This window comes from Salmo trutta, chromosome 6 (genome assembly GCF_901001165.1).
Source record: "Salmo trutta chromosome 6, fSalTru1.1, whole genome shotgun sequence".
Taxonomy (NCBI): domain Eukaryota; kingdom Metazoa; phylum Chordata; class Actinopteri; order Salmoniformes; family Salmonidae; genus Salmo; species Salmo trutta.
In genome coordinates this window covers 59,868,950-59,886,228 of record NC_042962.1, presented here as the reverse complement: position 1 = coordinate 59,886,228, position 17,279 = coordinate 59,868,950, and the positions used below count along the sequence as shown (strand labels likewise).

The 17,279-nt window shown below is 44.4% G+C and overlaps 1 protein-coding gene and 1 non-coding gene across 2 annotated transcripts in view; both read right to left on the bottom strand.

The window, feature by feature from the left end:
• The window catches only part of LOC115196486 (semaphorin-5B), a 101,171-nt gene extending 93,437 nt beyond the window's left edge, over positions 1 to 7,734 (bottom strand). The window contains exon 1 of the mRNA XM_029757359.1: positions 7,470 to 7,734. The gene's annotated coding sequence lies outside the window, so the exon portion shown is untranslated. The remainder of the gene's footprint in view (positions 1 to 7,469) is intronic.
• trnas-uga (transfer RNA serine (anticodon UGA)) lies at positions 6,665 to 6,737 on the bottom strand. The gene has a single exon. It is a non-coding gene; the product is annotated as a tRNA-Ser (tRNA).
• Positions 7,735 to 17,279: the final 9,545 nt, after the last annotated feature.

The window sequence follows — 17,279 nt, the reverse complement described above, 5'->3', positions numbered from 1 at the left end:
CTTGCTAAACTTTCAGCCCGACCCCAGAGTGGCAGTATAAAGTGATTTCACAGTGCTGTTGTCATCACCTTAGGTTGAGAGATAGAGTTTGTAGCACAGCCAGACACTTAGGAGGACAACTCTTGCAGATAAATCGAAGTGGAAATGGGGGAGAAAATAGAGTAGTCAGATAATGTTTATTACTTCAGTAAGACTTTTTGACATATATAATCCTACCTCAGTAGGACTTCACTTAAAGCCAACAAGCAGGTATAACACTTCATTAGTTGTTATAAGCATGCATGACCCTTCATAATGCCTTATTTGACTTAGTTACCATTACTTGGAAACTACAGCTTATTCCACACACATTTCCAGTCTTTCTCTCTGGTACCTGATACCTATAATGTTATTTTCCAAACACATTCCTAGCACTACACAAACCTGCTAAGCCTACTTACAGCTGTAAAGTGTTGATTGTCTTCAGAACAGGTCAGGTCTTGCCATCACTAATCTCTCTCTCTCTCTGTCACCAGAGACAGAGGGTGAGAGTAGCTGGTCAGGATGCATACAGTATCACAGGAGTCAAGGCTAGGTCAGGGTTGACAGTGAGCCGTTAGTCTTCCTGTCTGACCCTTAGCTCCATACCTTCGCTCCTCACGGGGTCAACAACTTTAACTCAAGTAAGTCAAGACCCTTAGCTAAGGTGTCTTAAGTGGATCCATTACAGACAAAACAATCATTTAAGGAGACAAGAAAGTATGACCTCATTTCCTTAGGAAATGGATCTAAATATCGAGCACTGTGAGGGCAATAGGCCTGACATCCAATCGGATACATTCTGTTAGGAAGAACAAGTAATTGGCACTTGGACATCAGAGCCATTGACTAAAGAGCAAGCAACTACTGGTGTGCTGGGTGGGTGTAACCCTATCTTAATTATATGTTCAATTTAAAGGCTTTATTGGTATGGGAAACATATGTTAACTTCACCAAAGCAAGTGAGGTAGTGTAACGGCTGTCGTAGGATTTAGACCAAAATGCAGCGGGGAAATGTGCACTCATCTTCTTTATTATAATCGGACAAGAAGGAGAACCAAAATAAACACGTACACAAAGAAAACACAACGACTATTCACATGCTGGTAAGGCACAAGGCTATACACAGAACAATCTCCCACAAAGCACTCAACAAACTTATACCTATATATAGGACTCTCAAATCAGAGGCAACTAGAAAACACCTGCCTCCAATTGAGAGTCCAAGCCCAATTAACAAAACATAGAAATACAAAAGACTAGACAGAACATAGAAATACACTAACATAGAACAGTGCCCCCCCAAAAAACGGAATACATAAATCAAATACCCTACTAAACAAACCACCACCCCGAACCACATAAAACAAATACCCTCTGCCACGTCCTGACCAAACTACAATAACAAATAACCCCTATTACTGGTCAGGACGTGACAGTACCCCCCCCCCCCCCCTCCAAAGGTGCAGACCCCGGATGCACCTCACACAAAAAACAAAATACCCCAAAACAAACAGAAATCCCCTAAACTAAAGGGAGGGAAGGGAGGGTGGCTGCCGTCAACGACGGCACCTGTGCTACACCCCCCCTCCCCAACCCACCTATACTGGAGGTGGCTCAGGTTCTGGTCTACAGCCACCCAGCCTGTAGGCATACTCGCTTGGTTCCGGACCGTAGGCAGACTCACTTGGTTCCGGGCCGTAGGCAGACTCACTCGGTTCCGAGCTGTAGGCAGACTCACACAGTTCGGAGTTATAGTCAGACTCGCTCGGTTCCGGACCGCAGGCAGACTCGCTCGGTTCCGGACCGCAGGCAGACTCACTCGGTTCCGGACCGTAGGCAGACTCACTCGGTTCCGAGCTGTAGGCAGACTCACTCGGTTCCGGACCGCAGGCAGACTCACTCGGTTCCGGTCCGCAGGCAGACTCACTCAGTTCCGGTACGCAGGCAGACTCACTCGGTTCCGGATCGCAGGCAGACTCACTCGGTTCCGGACCGCATGCAGACTCACTCGGTTCCGGACCGCAGGCAGACTCACTCGGTTCTGGACCGCATGCAGACTCACTCGGTTCCGGATCGCAGGCAGACTCACTCGGTTCCGGACCGCATGCAGACTCACTCGGTTCCGGACCGCAGGCAGACTCACTCGGTTCCGGACCGCATGCAGACTCACTCGGTTCCGGACCGCAGGCAGACTCACTCGGTTCTGGACCGCATGCAGACTCACTCGGTTCCGGACCGCAGGCAGACTCACTCGGTTCCGGATCGCAGGCAGACTCACTCGGTTCCGGACTGTAGACCCATTCACCCCTCTCCGAACTGTGGGCCGTCTCACTCGGTTCTGCACAGTGGGCCGTCTCCCTTGGTTCCGAACTGTAGGCCGTCTCACTCGGTTCCGGGCTTAACACTGTTTCCGAATACTCTGGACGGGGCACTGTCGTCGGATACTCTGGACGGGGCACTGTCGTCGGATACTCTGGACGGGGCACTGTCGTCGGATACTCTGGACGGGGCACTGTCGTCGGATACTCTGGACGGGGCACTGTCGTCGGATACTCTGGACGGGGCACTGTCGTCGGATACTCTGGACGGGGCACTGTCGTCGGATACTCATGACGGGGTACTGTCGTCGGATACTCTGGACGGGGCACTGTCGTCGGATACTCTGGACGGGGCACTGTCGTCGGATACTCTGGACGGGGCACTGTTTCCGGACACTCTGGACGGGCACTGTTTCCGGACACTCTGGACGGGGCACTGTTGTCGGATACTCTGGACGGGGCACTGTTTCCGGACACTCTGGACGGGCACTGTTTCCGGACACCCCGGACAGGGCACTGTTTCCGGACACTCGAGGCTGGGCTGACGCACTGGAGGCCTGATGCGGGGGACTGGTAGTGGAGGTACCAGCCTGGGGACACGCACCTCAGGGCTAATGCGGGAAGCAGGAACCGGCCGAGTGGAACTGGTATTACGCACTGGAAGCCTGATGCGTGGTGCTGGTACTGGAAGTGCCAGTTTGGGAACACGCACCTCATGGCTAGTGCGGGGAGCAGGAACGGGCTGAGTTGGACTGGGCTGACGTATTGGAGGCCTGGTGCGTGGTACGTGGTACATTTCAAATGTTATATTATGTCTATAAACAGTGTTGTAACAATGTGCAAATAGTTAAAGTACAAAAGGGAAAATTAATAAACATAAATATAGGTTGTATTTACAATGGTGTTTGTTCTTCACTGGTTGCCCTTTTCTTGTGGCAACAGGTCACAAATATTGCTGCTGTTATTGCACACTGTGGTATTTCACCCAATAAATATGGGAGTTTATCAACATTGGATCTGTTTTCAAATTCTTTGTGGATCTGTGTAATCTGAGGGAAATATGTGTCTCTAATATGGTCATACATTTGGCAGGAGGTTAGGAAGTGCAGCTCAGTTTCCACCTCATTTTGTGGGCAGTGTGCACATAGCCTGTCTTCTCTCGAGAGCCAGGTCTGCCTACGGTGGCCTTTCTCAATAGCAAGGCTATGCTCATTGAGTCTGTACAGAGTCAAAGACTTCCTTCATTTTCCTCTCTCTCTGACTGTTATACCCTTTACACATTACTGAGCCGAGCTGAACCGAGCTGTGCTAGCCTTACCCATTTACCATAGTTGCTGGAACTGTACTGGAATGGACAAAAATATCTGAGCCATCACAGTACGGTTGGTTTGACCAGCAGAGCTTCCTAGACCCTTCAGATACAACAGTCCAGGGACCTCCCCTGGGAAACCTCCCCTCACTTTCCTCTGCAGAGGCATCAATGGGGCCCTTGTCCGACAGCATAGCACTCCACTGTGAGCCAGGGGCCTCGCACACCAAAATATTGTCTTTGACTTTTACTTCAAACATTGGGATAACCTGACTTCAACAAGCGTGGCTGTGTGGCCTTTGACCCACCTCTTGGGAGTGTCAACGTTTACCTTGTTACTCTGGTAACGCGCACACGCACGCACACACGCATACATGCACTCATCTGAGCCCTCTTAGTGAATGACATGGTCTGTGCAAGGTGACCCCCATAGCCCACCTGGCTAGGTGACCCTCCCCCCTCCCGCCATCCCAGTAAAACAGCAGTGGAGAGAGAGAGGGGAGATGTGGTCTCTGGCTAACCTACTCACTATACAGTGCACTACTTCTGACCAGAGACCCTTGTTTAAAGTAGTGCACCACAAAGGGAATAGGGTGCCATTTGAGAATCAGCCTGTGGCGGTCTGTCTAGCACTAAAATGATTTAATGGCTGCTTCCACTTTGAGCCGCATATTAAAGGCTGTATTCTGTAGACCTGATGCTGAGAGAGAGCAACGTTGTTTGTCTAGGCCAGGTGATTGCCATACAGATGTAGGATCTTAATTTGATCACCCTGTTGCAGGATAACTTTCCTGCAATGCAGAAAATGTTAAACTTTTAGTGTATTTGAGGTTTAAAAAGGCTTCTGAAGTTTGTAAATTCCACTTTGAAATTTTTGACTTGACGAAAAATGTTTTAATCCATACAAAAATGTCCATTAATAATAATCCACATTTCACATGTCCTGTTCCTGCTGTAGTAAACTGGCTCAAATTAACATCCTACTGTATACATGTTCATACACATTAAATAAACATTTGATCCAACCTGTTAAACGTAAATCGGAGATGAGAAATTACTAGGAATTAAATGGGGAAGTGAAAGAGGTCACAGAGGTTGAGTTTTGTGGGGATGGGGGATTTTATCAATGAATCATTCAACAGTCTTACTGTATTATTAATGTAGTGGAAGGGGAAACTGTCCTCTAGATTTGACCATTTCCCATCAAACACCAGAGACCTACAGAGCAAGAATCACAATCCCAAATGCAATGGAGTCACAGTTAGTCTGTTACAGCAGATCACTGAGAGGCGTGTGTGTGTGTGTGTGTGTGTGTGTGTGTGTGTGTGTGTGTGTGTGTGTGTGTGTGTGTGTGTGTGTGTGCGCGCGCGAATGTGTGCCGTGCACGTGTCGTGGGTGTGTGTGCGGGCGCGTGCATGCAAGCAAGCGAGTGTGTTGACAGGGGACGTTCTCCGATGAGAAACACACAGATGTAACTAAACACATGGATAAGTCATGGCACCAAGCCGTACTCAAATACATCAGAGGTACTCTTCTGAACAGCCTGGGGAGTAGTATTTTTGTTTCTGTGTTGTTGGGACAAGAGCTGAAGCGATTGAGCAGAGAAACACTACTCCTGAGACCTAAGAATACGCAGGCAGGCAGGCAGGCAGGCAGGCAGGCAGGCAGGCAGGCAGGCAGGCAGGCAGGCAGGCAGGCAGACAGGCAGGCAGACAGACAGGCAGACAGACAGACAGGCAGACAGACAGACAGACAGACAGACAGACAGACAGACAGACAGACAGACAGACAGACAGACAGACAGACAGACAGACAGACAGACAGACAGACAGACAGACAGACAGAGCGACAGGCAGGCAGACAGACAGGCAGACCAGAGCTGAGCCCCGCAGGTCCAAGCCATTAAATCTCTGTTGTAGCATACTCCACCAGCCAATAGTTTTAACATGCAGTAACAAGCATCTCCCTCCTCTCATCTCTCCACTTTCCTTTCTCAACTCTGATCATGTTGTACACAGACATGCTACCAGAGTTGTTAAGAATGGAATATAATCAATGTCTCTCTCCTCCTCTCTCCTCAGGTCTTGTAGTTGACTGCTGTACTGCTCTTGTCTGTGGAGGTGCGCCAACTCACAATGGACACAAGTGCTTCTCTACCCTGACCTTTTCTAGCCCTTATCACTGAAGCTCATGTTCCACTTTTGTAGCCAGGTAGGACAGGGTGAGGGGCAGTCATTTCATCTTTTGTGAACAGATCTGATAAGGTGAACTGGACTTGCGCTGAGGGAGATCAATGAGCTATTGAATCATCAATAGGTCTGTTTAGAGCAGATAGAACAGAGGACACAGAGAGCTGTGTGTTGGCAGCGCACTACATTGCTGCCTGCCATAAGATGAGGGACAGTGTCTGACAGACCAACCAACCTGCACATGTCCTCTATGATTATTGTTATTGGTATTGTTCAATGTAGGGTTATTTTGACCCTTGATTATTGTTGTTACTGTTGTTCCGTTGACAATATTGATTATTATTATTAATTATGTTAATATTGTACATCTCCAAAGTAAGCTTTGGCAGTATGTACATTGGTACGTCATGCCAATAATGCAAATAGAATAGAATTGAGAGAGAGAGAGAGAGAGAGAGAGAAAGAAAGGGAGAGAGAGTGATGGATGGATGCCAATAAAGGCTTTGAATTGAATTGAGAGGTAGAGAGTGCCACAAACCAGATCTTTGCCCCAAAGAATACAGTATACACTCATTGAGAGATATACATGATATATCATCACAGATTACATTCCACATGAGAATTTACAGAGAATGAGACAACTTTAGACACATTCTAGCTGTATTCATGCAACATCATGAACCAGCCATTAGGTGTGATATTAAAGCCATTAGGTGAGGAAGAAATACATTACAGTGCTATTTTCATTTTAGTCATTTAGCAGACGCTCTTATCCAGAGCAACTTACAGTAGTGAATGCATACATTTCATACATTTTTTTCTGTGCTGGCCCCCCGTGGGAATCGAACCCACAACCCTGGCGTTTCAAACACCATGCTCTACCAACTGAGCTACAGGGAAGACCTTGATAAACTCTCGTTGTCTACTGGTGCCAAAAAAAACTTTAGACATACAGTATTAACACAAATACTGTAAGCCCAGAGACTACTGTAAACCCAGAGACTACTGTAAACCCAGAGACTACTGTAAACCCAAGGACAACAGCTGCTCAACTCTGCACTCTATCGACGAGTGGCAATAATTAACCTAAATTGTGAGCAAAGTTGCAAAGTTTGGGGCAACATGAATGTTATATGGCCTAGAACAGAAAAGAAAAGGACAATTCTGTCCTGGGCTGCGTCGTAAAGATGTGCATTATACTGTATCTAATGCCCTAAAGCAGTCCGCAGAATGATCAGACAGTCTTACTCTAGTGGTATGATTCCAACCGCTTGCCTTTTGTCTATCGGGCCAACATCTTGCGCGCATAGGTAGCCTAAAATCGATTCGGAATCAACCGAAAATCCCATAACAGAATTGATCTGAAAAATCTATCGAAGGGACAGTACATTGACCCAACACAAGGCGTCCTATAGTCAAATAACGAATATTATTTGTCATTCAGATAACACCATTTATATGAAGTTGCTTGTTCAAAGTCAATAATTATTTGACATAAGCATCTTCTACGAAATGGAAATACGGTTACTCAAATATGATCAAATTTCCTTTCAGTCAAACTTTCCAGAAAACTAAGTTCATTCAATTGCTGTCTCACTACCATTTTTTTCATGTATTTTTTACAAACCTTACCTTTCTTTATTGGTGCATTTATGTTGCTGGGGAAAGTTAGTTTCATACGAAGGCTGAAGCAGAGCGCGTTGGCCTATACACAGTAGCCTATACGAGTATCCACTGTCCGGTGCGTCTCTCTCCTACCAAGTGGCTATCTGCCTGGCTGGCTTCGCAGGCGCTGTGATGTTGTGCGGAGATCCCACTACAGCTGTTAAAAGGGGAGTTTTGAACCTACGAATCGGTTGAGGGTGTTTTAAATCTCAAATTAAGGACATGTTTGTTACAATTTAATTGTAGGTAGGCTAACTTTTAACCACCCAGAGCCTTTTTCTTCAAACTCATTTCTTCAGTCATATAAATGTGTTTTCATTCTATTCAGAGTGAGAGATGCGCACCCCCCTAGATAGAATGGTCACTCTCGATGTAAGGGCGTGATACGGTTCTAATTGATATTGATAAGGCTACTTGACAGAACGGTTGCTTTTATACTTTGTCTCCTAATATACATTTGCTCTGGTAGTAATATGACATTCTACTAACAGTTATAACTACGTTTTTGTATTACTATTATTACAAATGCTTTATTCATGGAAAATGTTACAAAATATTTAGCAAATGTCAGCAAAAAGCTTAATTAAAAGTGTTGATATTATTCAGTAGCACACGTTGCTGTTATACAAAAAATGTAACTTTTAATGATAATACTGGGAGGAAAGCTGTTTTTTAAAAAGCGTTTTAAAGAAGAAACCAGTTCTATTGACTTTCCCTTCTTCCTTTTCTTTCGGTCAGTGGCTGCGCTACAACATCCAGAACGGTCTCCAAGTCCCCAACCATTAACGGGAAGAGAACCCGAATGTGGATCTAAATGTGTCCCCAAAATGCCCCCAAACTTTTCCACTTTCATATCCTAAATAATAACAATAAAATAGTAATACATGGGATTTAAAGCACCTTTCAGAAGGCTGTGTGGGTAGTGTTAGTCACAACTGGGTCTGGGTGCAGGCTGGGGGATATCTGAAGCTGCTGGCAGATGGATTCCATTTTTGACTGAAAAAAGTCCAGAAATGTATTACAAGGCTGTAAAGAGCCAGTGAGGGGGAGGAATCCAAAGGCCTGAGTAGTCTGTTGATGGTGGAGAAAAGGGTTCTGGGATTGCCTTGGCCGTTATTGATGAGGTTGGAGTAGTAGATTGATTTGGCCTGGGAGAGAGCATCATTTAGTCCTCCAGGACTCTGAGTGGACTGGACTGTGTGACCAGGTTTTTTATAGAGCCTCTCCAGTTGTCGGCCAGTGAACTTCATAGAATGCAGCTCAGAGGTAAACCAGGGAGCAGAGAAGGAGAAAGACACAGTCCGAGTTATCAGAAGTGTAAACGAGTCAAGGCTGGAGGAGAGGAGCGTGTCATAGTGAGAACCATAGTGAGAACCATAGTGAGAACCATAGTGAGAACCATAGTGAGAACCATAGTGAGAACCATAGTGAGAACCCAGCTCCTCGGCCGAGGACAGAAGAGGATCACAGCTGTTGTGTGTTTGAACTGCGTTTCCTAGGACTGATGTGACGACAAACTTAATGTTCCTGTATGTAATGGTCCGTTTTTGCAGCATCTTGGTTAAGGGGACAACCAGATTACACAGGACGGCAAGATGGTTGGAGATGGCAAAATCCAGACCACGTGGATTGAGGGGGCAAAGCCTGTCGAGCATCCTGTATGAATACTTTTCATCCATGATATTTTTGTACAAGCTGGGCTGAAGCATATTTGAGTACACCTTTCATGACACAATATGTGCTTTGACTGTACCAGCCACTGCAAAAGTCCCTTACCATGCAGGACAGATTTAAGGCCATTCTTTTTGCCAGCGATGCATCACAAAGTAACAGAGTAGCACCCACAGCATGCTGATACAAGATGAAAACTAACTCTCAGTGCTAACTTAGTAGCCGTCAAGTCTGCAAGGTTTTGAGACATCAGTCAAACGCTTCCTTTCACACATGAACTATTCCTCGTGAAATAATCTGCATTGTTTGACTTGTGTTATGTTTTTCCATCTGTCTTTTGATTTCTCTAGATCAGGGCGGCTTAAAAAGACAGGAAGGAAAGGTGCTTCACTCTCTCAACGGCAGATCAACACAAAAGAGCTGAATCCTTGAGTAAGAGGCCAATACAAAGCTCTCCAAAGTTCGGAGTGGAATTTCACTCACGGCTACCACTCTGATCCAGAGGAATGCTTTCACCGAATTAAATTAGAGTAGTTAGTCAGGTATTGTAGTTCCTGGTTTTGGTGCTTGACCATTGTATTGTTCATATTTGATGACCCCTTCCACAGGTTTCATGGTCTTGTATAGGAAATAATCATATGTGACTTGATGGGGTTTGAACCCAAGACTCTGTTAGCCCTCCGAGCTGAAGCCTAGGCATTACAGATACCACAAGTCTTCAGTCTCAGACAAGGTTACTCACCACTCATTCTCCAATGTCTCCCCAATGTTACACAAAATGGATACCCCCCCATTCTCTTCCCTATTGTAGTGTGACTCAGACATGGCTTCCCATCAATATGTAGCGTGTGGCAGTTTGTAAATCCCTCTCTCTGCTGACTTGACACTCAGCAGTTGTGATTGTGTATTCTGCTGGACCGAACAGGACCCCGGTTGTACTGTTAGGAGGGGGGCATATAAAAAACAGTGACAGCCATGGCTCTGGGCCCTCCGCTCCTCTGTAACCAGGAGAGGAAAAAACAGGCGGGTTGCCAGGTTTGCCACCACTTTGCGAATGAATGAGAAACAGAAATGGCATGTTGCCAGATTAGTTTCCTTTTGCCTTTAAAACTAAGACGTTTCCTGCTGCACTAGCCTAATGTATCTGCCGTATGGGTCTAACTACATTAAGGTTCTTTACAGTTATTGTGTCAAAATAGATTCAATGATCAATTATTATATTCGTAGATCTGAATTAAAGACTATTGAGTGGGCTACCTTGATGCTTTTCACCATTGGATATGTAAATCAGGCAGAGCCTGAGGGCCTTGTGCTACAGTATACTGTTCAGAATAGATGGAGGAAGTGGAAAGATGAATATTCTCTCCGTCCATAATAGGGCTGTCAGAGCTCATCAGTCAACTCAAGTTAACTTTTTGTAATGTTATTGTACTAATATTATGGCAGTGACTAAATAGCATTGTCTGAAATAGTTCGAAAATACACTAAAAACGTCCAAAATACATAATCTATACAGCTAAAAACAATAATACAATGTCAAAACAAGTTGACTTTGAGGTTAAAGAAAGTGGGCTTTATCAATTTACCTGATTTTGCTAACCTTTAATTTGGCCAAAATCATGACACCAATATTCTTGTAATGGTCCTTCTATAAAAAATCTTAAATTACAGCTAAACTTCAGCAACTTCTGAATTTACGATTAATCGTGATTAACCACACAAAATCCTGTGATTAACGCGATACATTTGTTGAATCTTTTGACAGCCCTAGTTCATAATGAAGGATGTTACAGTGAGGTAGTTTAGTTTGTGAGGGTACCACGCTCACTCCTCACACCATTCTGTGTGTGTGTGTGTGGTGTGTGTGTGTGGGGGGGCATGGGTTGGCTGGATCCTGACGATAGGGTATATGCAGGTATGTGAGTTGAACCTTTCCTCCTCTTCCTGTAGAAGTGATGGAAGTGTCAAGGGAGTCCTCCATCCACTATAACTCCTATCAGATAGTTTACATTCTGTTGCATCACGTTGTTGAGTCTCTGTCTGCTTGTCCCTGTCTGCCTGTCTGTGTGTCTCTCTCATATCCCAGTCAATTGGTAAATGCAACTCGAAGCACCAAAGAGAGACCCACTGCTCACAGGCACCTGCTCATACATATGCGTGCGTGCGCACACAAAATATCTGAGCCATCACAGTACGGTTGGTTTGGCCAGCAGAGCTTCCTAGACCCTTCAGATACAACAGTCCAGGGACCTCCCCTGGGAAACCTCCCCTCACTTTCCTCTGCAGAGGCATCAATGGGGCCCTTGTCCGACAGCATAGCACTCCACTGTGAGCCAGGGGCCTCGCACACCGAAATATTGTCTTTGACTTTTACTTCAAACATTGGGATAACCTGACTTCAACAAGCGGGGCTGTGTGGCCTTTGACCCACCTCTTGGGAGTGTCAACGTTTACCTTGCTACTCTGGTAATATAGCCGCAGACACACACACACACACACACACACACACACACACACACACACACACACACACACACACACACACACACACACACACACACACACACACACACACACACACACACACAGACACACACACACACACACACACAACATATTTAGTTCACTGATTGATACTCATTTAAAGTTAAAATGAAATGCTGATTCGATACCAGGAGACATTAGTGTTGGCTAAAGTAAACTGATTTATATCAGAGTAAAACATCTATTTCAGCTGAGTATGGATTATTAAACACACAGGCCATCCCTAATATCCATATCTTTTTTAGTGCTCACTAGACATTATTTACTGTTGGGACGGATCCTGGACTGATGAGTCGGCAGAATCTGCCATTTAAGTCATTGGCACTGATTTCTTCCACTGCAGACAGCAATAGATTTGGGCTAAATAGGGGACTGATGAGGGGACAAAACTTAGTCACTCAGGACAATACGTAGTCACTCAGGACAATACTTAATCACTCAGGACAATAGTCAGTCACTCAGGACAATACGTAGTCACTCAGGACAATACTTAATCACTCAGGACAATAGTCAGTCACTCAGGACAATACTTAATCACTCAGGACAATACTTAATCACTCAGGACAATAGTCAGTCACTCAGGACAATACTTAATCACTCAGGACAATACTTAATCACTCAGGACAATAGTCAGTTACTTAGGACAATACGTAGTCACTCAGGACAATACTTAGTCACTCAGGACAATAGTCAGTCACTCAGGACAATACTTAATCACTCAGGACAATACTTAATCACTCAGGACAATAGTCAGTCACTTAGGACAATACTTAGTCACTTAGGAAAATACTTAGTCACTCAGGACAATACTTAGTCACTCAAGACAATACTTAGTCATGCAGGACAATACTCAAGACAATACTTGGTCACTCAGTCCTATTTAGTAGGGGTGTTTTTCCATGGCTTTTGTGGGTAGTAGTTCCATGTATTGTCAGAGTACCTTACAGGACTGTTTTTCGTCGTTGTTTTTGTATAAGTATTTTGTTTTGGTTTCCTATACCCGCTGCGTATTCATATATTCATATACCCGCTGCGTTTTGGTCCACTTTTTACGACGCGCCTGACACTCAGGACAATACTTAGTCACTTAGGGCAATACTTAGTCACTTAGGACAATACTTATGTCAAATAGGACAATACTTATGTGACTCAGGACAATACGTAGTCACTCAGAACAATACTTACTCGCTCAGGACAATACAATACAATACTTAGTCACTCAGGACAATACTCAAGACAATACTTAGTCCCTCAGGAAAATACTTTGTCACTTAGGACAATACTCAATTCAATACTTAGTCACTCAGGACAATACGTAGTCACTCAGAACAATACTTACTTGCTCAGGACAATACAATACAATAATTAGTCACTCAGGACAATACTCAAGACAATACTTAGTCCCTCAGGAAAATACTTTGTCACTTAGGACTATACTTAAATCAGTTAGGACAATACTTAGTCACTCAGTACAATAGCTAGTCACTTAGGAAAATACTTAGTCACTCAGGACAATGCTTAGTCACTCAGGACAATGCTTAGTCACTCAGGACAATATTTAGTCACTCAGGACAATACTGGAGACAATATTTGGTCACTCAGGATAATACTTAGTCACTTAGGACAATACTTAGTCATGCAGGACAATACTTGGTCATGCAGGACAATACTTAGTCACTCAGGACAATACTCAATTCAATACTTAGTCACTCAGGACAATACGTAGTCACTCAGGACAATACTTACTCGCTTAGGACAATACAATACAATACTTTGTCACTCAGGACAATACTTAGTCCCTCGTGACAATACTTTGTCCCTCAGGGCAATACTTTGTCCCTCAGGGCAATATTTAGTCACTCAGGAAAATACTTAGTCATTCAGGACAATACTTAGACACTTAGAAAAATACTTAGTTACACAGGACAATACTTAGGCACTCAGGAGAATACTTAGTCACTCAGGACAATGTTTAGTCACTCAGGACAATATTTAGTCACTCAGAAAGGCCTTCAAACTCTTTGATGTCGACTAAGGGCCTATAATGCTGTCAAGTTCTGGACTGCATTGTTGCTATTACAGTATACACATAAACTTGAAGTAGGCTGCACCACCTTTCCTCCAGTTTGGAATTCTCATGTGACATTTTTAGGTAGTATCGGATGATATAAATGCAATTAAAGTGGTCTATCATGGTCCACTGAGCGATTATGCTGACACATAGGAGGATGACAAGCTTACAGACTAAATCTGCAGACTGCTGATTCCCAGATGTGTCTGCTCGGCGTTAGGATGGGGACTGCCATATCGACTCATCATCAGTGTGTGTGGTGGTGTGTGTGTGTCTGTCTCCATGTGTGTGAGTGTGTATACAGTATTCACATCTATATGTTGGGTTCATGAGGGGTTCACGTGAGTTCCATGTGTGTAAAATCAAATGAAATCAAATTTCAAATGAAATCAAATTTCAAATGAAATCAAATTTCACATGCACCGAACATTTCACCTTACCGTGAAATGCTTACTTAATATTTACTAAATAAACTAAAGCACTACCCTCTGTAGAGCCTTACGGTCGGATTCCGAGCAGTTGCCATACCAGGAGGTGATGCAACCAGTCAGGATGCTCTCGATGGTGCAGCTGTAGAACTTTTTGAGGTGCTGGGGACCAATGCCAAATCTTTTCAGTCTCCTGATGGGGAAAAACTGTTGTCGTGCCCTCTTCACGACTGTCTTGATGTGTTTGAACCATGATAGTTGGTTGGTGATGTGGACACCAAGGAACTTGAAACTCTTGACCTGCTCCTTTGTCTTCCTCACGTTGAGGGAGAGGTTGTTGTCCTGGCACCCCACTGCCAGGTCTCTGACCTCCTCCCTATAGGCTGTCTCATCCTTGTCGGTGATCAGGCCTACCACTGTTGTGTCGTCAGCAAACTTAATGATGGTGTTGGAGTCGTGCTTGGCCACTCAGTCGTGGGTGAACAGGGAGTGCAGGAGAGGACTAAGCACGCACCCCTGAGGGGCCCCCGTGTTGAGGATCAGCGTGGCAGATGTGTTGTTGCCTACCCTTACCACCTGGGGGCGGCCCGTCAGGAAGTCCAGGATCCAGTTGCAGAGGGAGGTGTTTAGTCCCAGGGTCCTTAGCTAAATGATGAGCTTTGTGGGCACTATGGTGTTGAACGCTGAGCTGTAGTCAATGAACAGCATTCGCACATATGTGTTCCCTTTGTCCAGGTGGGAAAGGGCAGTGTGGATTGCAATTGAGATTGTGTCATCTGTGGATCTGTTGGGGTGGTATGCAGTGGTGGAAAAATAACTAAATTGTCATACTTGAGTAAAAGTAAAGATACCTTGATATAAAATGACTCAACTAAAAGTGAGTCACCCAGTAAAATACTACTTGAGTAAAAGTAAAAAAGTATTTGGTTTTAAATATACTTAAGTATCAAAAGTAAATGGAATTGCTAAAATGTACTTAAGTATCAAAAGTAAAAGTATAAATAATTTCAAGTTCCTTATATTAAGCAAACCAAACGGCACAATTCTCTTGTTCTTTTGTTATTGACGGATAGCCAGGGGCACACTCCAACACTCAGACATAATTTAAGAACAGCATTTGTGTTTAGTGAGTCCGCCAGATCAGAGGCAGTAGAGATGACCAGGGATGTTCTCTTGATAAGTGTGTAAATTGGACCATTTGGGTGTCAGGGAAAATGGAGTAAATGTAGCGGGATTTCTTATAAGCATCCAGATTAGTGTCCCGCTCCTTGAAAGCGACAGCTCCAGCCTTTAGCTCGGTGCGGATGTTGCCTGTAATCCATGGCTTCCGGTTGGGATATGTACGAACGGTCACTGTGGGGATGACGTCTTCGATGCATTTACTGATGAAGCCGGTGACTGAGGTGATGTACTCCTCAATGCCATTGGATGAATCCCGGAACATATTCCAGTCTGTGCTAGCAAAACAGTCCTGCAGTGTGTGTGTGTATGCGTATGTGCGCATGTGTGTTTGTGTCGTACATACGTGTGTGTGTGTGCTCACGTGCCTCTGTCGCTCTCTCTCTTCATCCTCATTCAAATTTGACTCTCTGCCTTATATTCTGATGGTGATGGTGTGAGCAGGAGGTCAAAGGTCAAAGTTTCTCTACTTTGAGTGTTTTACTTCTTCCCCCAACATTATGGCTCCTAAATAATTCACACTAAAAGACAGGGGGAAGGTACTGAGGCGAGACAAAGAGAGTTGGCTGAATGGACGGGCATGGGTCCACTGTTTGAACGCTTGCACGAGTTTTAAAAATGTTTGTATTCATATTTTATAAAGACGGTTACAGGGATGTGGATCCATGAATGATTGAAGTTCTCCCTCTCGACATGGGCTGTGTCCTCTGTCCACACAGTTTCATGTGTTTTGGTACAATGTTTACGTAACTTTTAGAAACCGACGGCTCTAGATTTCCATTCCATTGTACATGTAGGCTACGCTGAGAATGTTTGCATTCATGTAACTGATAAAACAATGTTTAATGTGTGAAACAAAAATAACCTTAACTGTATGACGATTCAAACATGCTCTAACCCCCAAAATGTTTTTGTATTACCGGCAAACAGTCATTTTAGATGAATGAAATTGAATGTAGAAAATCAAAATCCATTCTTACTTCCCATGACCTTCTGTTCATTACATAACAGTGCATAGACATGCATGTCACTGAGTTCACGTTAAAGATTCCTATTTCCTCCATCCATTTTTTTCCTTTGGTTAAAAGGAAAGCTCCTACATTAGTAATAATAGAATTACAGTGCCTTGATCAAGTTCATTACACTCAGAATGTAAAAGTTACAGGGCGGAGCCGGTCGCTGCCGGGCCGGCGGGATTAACACTCCCGTGGGATAAAAGTGAACTTCGGGAACGTCTGGCTCCGGCCCAGATCTAGGAAATCCAGCTTTCCCTGGACAAGGCCTTAATCCATGGTTTGTGTTTCCTATAGACACTGGGCAGGTGGCTTAGAGGAGAGGTTCAGCCGTGGCCATTCAGATGGACTGGCTTTCACTGGGAGACTGGCATAAAGTACTGACTCACACACACTCTCCTACCTAGTATAACTTTACCTGGTAAACTCTCCTACCTAGTATAACTTTACCTGGTAAACTCTCCTACCTAGTATAACTTTACCTGGTAAACTCTCCTACCTAGTATAACTTTACCTGGTAAACTCTCCTACCTAGTATAATCCTACTGGGTACAAACACACTCCTGCCCTGTATAAACCTACCACACATACTGCTGCCTAATATAACTTACCACACACACACAGTCCTACCCAGTACATTCCTACCATGTAGGATTATACAGGGCACAAAGACTACTCTTTCAGCCTTACTCTTGCAGGGAAAATACCATATAAATGCTAACTTTTGTTTGAAATGAAAACAATAAAAAATGACAGGAAGTCATTATCGGTACTCTGGAACCACGTACAGTTTGTCCCAACACCGCACCTTCACTCATTTGTTCAGCAGTATTTAGTGACACAATCACCTGCAGGGATGGTAGAGAACTCC